This window comes from Equus quagga, chromosome 1 (genome assembly GCF_021613505.1).
Source record: "Equus quagga isolate Etosha38 chromosome 1, UCLA_HA_Equagga_1.0, whole genome shotgun sequence".
Classification (NCBI taxonomy): domain Eukaryota; kingdom Metazoa; phylum Chordata; class Mammalia; order Perissodactyla; family Equidae; genus Equus; species Equus quagga.
In genome coordinates this window covers 66,946,678-66,951,967 of record NC_060267.1, presented here as the reverse complement: position 1 = coordinate 66,951,967, position 5,290 = coordinate 66,946,678, and positions in this window count along the sequence as shown.

Below are 5,290 nucleotides of genomic sequence, written 5' to 3'. Positions count from 1 at the left end.
TCAAAAGATCTTGTTTTCCCCTCCCAAGCCTGGGTTAAATCAAAGGAAGGGAAAAGATTACCTAGGCTTAACACCCTGAGTTGGCAAAATGGGCCAGCAGGTCAATTTAGACAAAGGATAGCATCTGGAATCTCAGTGACATTATTTATAAAGTGAACTAAGGGATCATTACTGTCTTGGATAGATAGGGTTTCTGATAGCAAATCCAGCAATCAGAGAGCTTTCCCCCTTTTGAGAGGGATTGAGAAATGTGGACAGGGGCATTGTCCTTCCAGGAAATGGAGGGATAAAATAAAGTAAGAAGCAATAGTGGGAAGAGAGTAGACAGGCCTGATCCAGTCATCTTGAGAAGGCTATCTGCTTCAGATGTCAGCTGCTTCTCTTCCTAGTCAATTTCATTTGGAAATCTCCAGCATTTGCACAGCACTAGATTTCAGATGGAACCTTCTTTAGCTGTGAGACGTGTACCCAAGGCTTGAGTTGTTGGGGTTTGTCTGCCATCTGGGTAGTGAGGAGAGAATAGTATAGTCCCCTCCAAGGACATTTCAAGGGCAGTAAAATCGGAATGTCAGTTTGGAGTCATCGTCAGACATTTAAGGAAACCAGAAGAATGTAGGATCCAGTCCAGCTTACAGGTATAACAAAGCCTTCACAACAATTAACAGGACTAGAATTTAATATCTACAAAGCTGAAAACATAATTTCTCTCTCCATAATAACCCCTACTTTTAAAATAAAGATAATCATAGTAAAACTAATTTGTTTATGTGAGACTTGGCCTGATTACTTGTATAAATGTGGCAAGAATAGCAATTGATCACAGAAGCTCTTCTTTAGGGTCGCCCTACTAGAACTTTGTAAGCAAGGTACTAGGCTGACTTTTCAAGCAATTCCTTAAATCTGTCTAGTCCTATGTGAGTCTATGTATATCTTTCTTAAATATAAAATTCTAGTTAAAGCCTTGTTAATATAGTCAATATTTTCTATTCTGTTTTGTTACAAGGAGAACAGACCTTCACTGAGTCCACGTACATACGTATATTGTCATGAAAAGAATGCTTAAGAGTTTCTGAATTCTGGAAGGATCAGGTAGAGAGAAAAAAATTGTTTCAACCTTGTTACAAAAATACACTTTACCAAATTGTTGTAAGTTGTAGACAGCTTAGAGGGGAGGAAAAAAAAAGAGGTCCTTTACATCTGAAAAGCAAAACAACAAAGCAATCAGTTTTCCTTTTGAGTTCCAGAAATTCCCACCAAGTTTGGTGTTATTATCTTAGAGTTATCAAAACCTGTATTCCAGAGTACTTGTCAAAGTGTTTTTCATGAATCTCTTTGAAAATGAAACGTATTTGTAAAAGCATCAGAGTAAAAAATTAACTATCTGTAACAGACAAGACTTTTTTTAAAAAAAGGCAATGGGTAAATGCAATTGACAAAAATCTTTGAGTATTTTTGTGATATGACTTTAGATATTAACTAGAATTAAAGATAATAACATTATATTAGGACATATCAGATGTTTAAGAGTTTTTACAATTTCTACAACATTTTTTAGTAATGTTCACCCATACAATATAACCTAAAATGGCTTATTATTGCTTGTTCAACCATGCTTCTCATGTAATTTGACATACCATATAATCTTAATTAGTGTAATATCTCTCTTTTTATAAGGAGAGGGGGTAAATTTTTGGATATCCCAAGTGCCCTCTGGAAAATCACCAAGTTACCTCCTGGACAAAAAATTTTAATTTAAAATTTGAATATTTTGGGAAGCTTTTCAAAAATATTACAAGTTTTAGACACTTGACCAAATAGGATCACAGATCATTATGAAATAATACTTGTGTCTATTTGACCAAAAGTAACAATAACAGGAAAATACAAATGGTCACATAGTTATAAGCAACACTTAACTCCTTTAATATTAAGAAGATTATTTTAAGTAAAGACCTAATAGAAACAACACAAGAAAACAGAAAATCTCTGTTTTCTAGGCATATTGCTTAAATGTAAATAAGCTTGCATAATCTATTATCAAGAGCAGGCCATTAACCCAAGAAAATCTTGTCCTCTTAACATAAAAGAAAACTAAATTTTAATTTTGCATCAGCTTATTTTGATATTAAAATGTATTCATTCCAATCTTAGCCAGTCGTGACCGCTCATAAAATTCTTTTCCCTCAACAGAATGCATTTCCATTCCTGATATCTTGCTTTACCAAGATATGCAACCTACTTTCCTTGCATACAGACAAGTTTCCCTTTTATTTCTATTAGCCGTAGTTACAGATGTTAAAATTCTTAACCCTGAGAATCCCCAATTCCTAGTGAAAACTAAGAAGTAAGCAATCATGGATTGGCAGATTTATAAATACATTTCATAATTTCTATGAGTATATGCTCTTTTCAATAGCATAGTCTTTCAATGTGGCACAAGATGTGGTTACCAACAAACCCCAATTTATCTTTAGTTCCTTTGCCATAGGACAGGAACTAAACCAAAGTAAAGGAACTAAACCAAAAGCAGAAAAACCTATGCTGTCATTAACATTTTAGCATTTTATCTTGTTTGCAAAATGACTTAGATATTCAATGACTATCCACTATTTAGTGTAACTTAGTATAAACTTTGATCTTATTTATATTTTATTTAATGACTTGCTTTTAACAATCATGTTTGGCTTAGACATTAAATAGCCAACCATAATTTTAGATAACTTTCTTGCTGACAAATTTTGTAACAGAGAGAGCATGAGCCTACTTGACTGGTAACCCAGGCAGAGAAAAAGTTGCACACTTGCATTACACACAGTACTAATAACTCTGAATACATTCCAGTTTTTTGTTTACACCAACAACCTTAAGGTACCTTTTATCTACTAAAGATTAATCTTAGATCACATGAAACTGAAAAGTATTCAAGTTAGTTTCTATCTTATTTCTGAGGTTTAGGAATACTTAATTTATAAGGGCTTAATTGCAAGGCAATTAAATAGAGCTTTTTACAAATCAATTCCGGCAATACCACCTGGATGTATAAAAATATCACATCTCTATAACATACATATGTACACACATAGACAGATATAAACAGAACCAGGTGTCTCAGGTATAAAACCAAAAAGAGTAATTGGATCCAAATTGTATTTCTGGCAGATGGACTAAGATAAGGTCACTTGTTCAAGTGGCTAAAGTCTTTTACTAAAGATTTTTCTTTGCACACTGTAAGGATCTTTTTAGAGCTGTTTTTGGCATCATTGTGTCTACTAGTTGTTTATTTTTTCCAATTAACTTAGAAATAGTAGCTAGAGATTTAGTGTTTGAAATCCTCAGAGAGTCTGATTTTAAAGGGTGCAGGTTTTTGCAGAGACGAAGATGGCATCAGGGGCAGAGCCTGGGAACAAGATGGCCGCCAAAGTGTAGTCTGAGACAAAGGAGTCTGGGAAGACAAAGGAGATAGTGCCTGAGACAAAGAAGGGAGACAGGAACAGGGGGCTTCAGAAGCCACTTTGTTTTCCCTCATTTGTTCAGTTTTTTGGGCTAATTTAGACAAGGTATCTTGTACTGAGTGACTAGAACTTTGCATATAGTCAGAAACCTCCAAGTACGAATGGAAATAGCCGTACTATTATGTGTACTTTTAGAGCCATGGTCTTCCAATTTGTTTATAAGAAAAGCTAGTTTGAGGGGATTAAAAGTTCCCCATAATGGCCATTGCAATTCGGACTGGTTTTGGTCTGTTTGGCCCACTTAGTTGAAAATGTACATGTAGGGGGCCCAAAGTTCTTAAATATAAACCCAGCTAGGTAGGGTCCCCAAGGGGGGTTTCCTTCAAAACATGTCGATGGACTGGGATCCCACTTCTGAAATTTCCTCTGAAAACCCAAGAAAATTCCTGAGTCCTATCCCTGATCCTGAAAGGAATCTAAAAAAACGTTGTGGATTCCCAGCCTTGATTCCAAAAGAAGTCTGAAAATCAAAGAAAAACTGGATTTTCAGCAAGTCAGAGCCCCAAGAACAACTGTGCTACCTTCAGAAAACAACTGAGTACTCACCAAAGAATACCTTGAACCCAGGACAGAGTGTTGAACCTCAAGGACAGTGTCCTCCCTCCGAGAGGACAAGCCTCTCCAGATCCCAAATAAGGTTTGAGAGCTCAAAATCCCACAGGAGACTCAGCAAACTGAACCAGCTGGCAAGTCACAGAAGTGATGAGCACAAGGGGCTTGGTTGCAGGTACTTCCCTTGATTCTTGGGGTCGTCATCTCTTGGAGGTTGCCTTCTTCATATCCCACTCTTACGACACCATATATGTCAACTTAAAAAGCAAATTTGTCTGTTATTTTATCTCAAAATTAGTTTAAGAATAGCGAAAACAAATACAATTCGTAATGTGCATGCTATGGCAAACCATAGGCAAATCCGGGAAAGAAAGGAGAGAAGCTGCCTTCATAGAGGAAATGGGGGAGTAAGGTGGAGCTGTTCTAAATAAAAGTCCACTGTGGGAAAGTAACAGTTCAGGGAGGCAATGGTTTCTCATTGGCTGAGCTGTGGCATTTCTCACTGGCTGGGCTGTTGCTGACTGGAGAGAGAAATCTTCCTTCAGTGGTAAAGCAGTTTTACTTCCTGTCTAAGATGCAAGCTTCCATCTCTACCTGTGTGGTGTAATGGATGATGTGTGATAGGGCGTGAGAGCTCCCCCTACAGGCTTTCTTGATTCCGATTTAGTTAAGGGGTTTTATAAATTAATTTCCACAATACAAATGGTATCATAAATTATATTATCCTTTTTGACTTGGTCTTTGCACTTAGCCTAATGTTTACAAAGTTCATCCATGTTGTAGGATGTATCAATACTTCATTCCTTTTTATTGTCAAATAATAATCCATTTGTAGATATATGCTATATTTTGTTTATCCGTTCATCAGTTGATGGACATTTGAGCTGTTTTCACTTTTTGGCTCTTATGAATGATATTACTATGAACATACAAATACATTTCTTTTATATGGCTGTATGTTTTCATTTCTCTTGGAGTAGAACTCCTGGTTCATATGGTGACTCTATTTGTAGAATTGCGAAGCAGGATTTTTAAAGAGGCTGTACCATTTTACATACCTACCCAGAAATACATGATGCTTCCAATTTCTCCATATCATTGTTAGTACTTTTTATTGTTTTATCTTAACCATAGTGGGCATAAAGTAACATCTCATTGTGGCATTTCTCTAGGGGCTAATGACGTTGAACATCTTTTCATATGCTTTATTGGCCTCTTGTCTATCA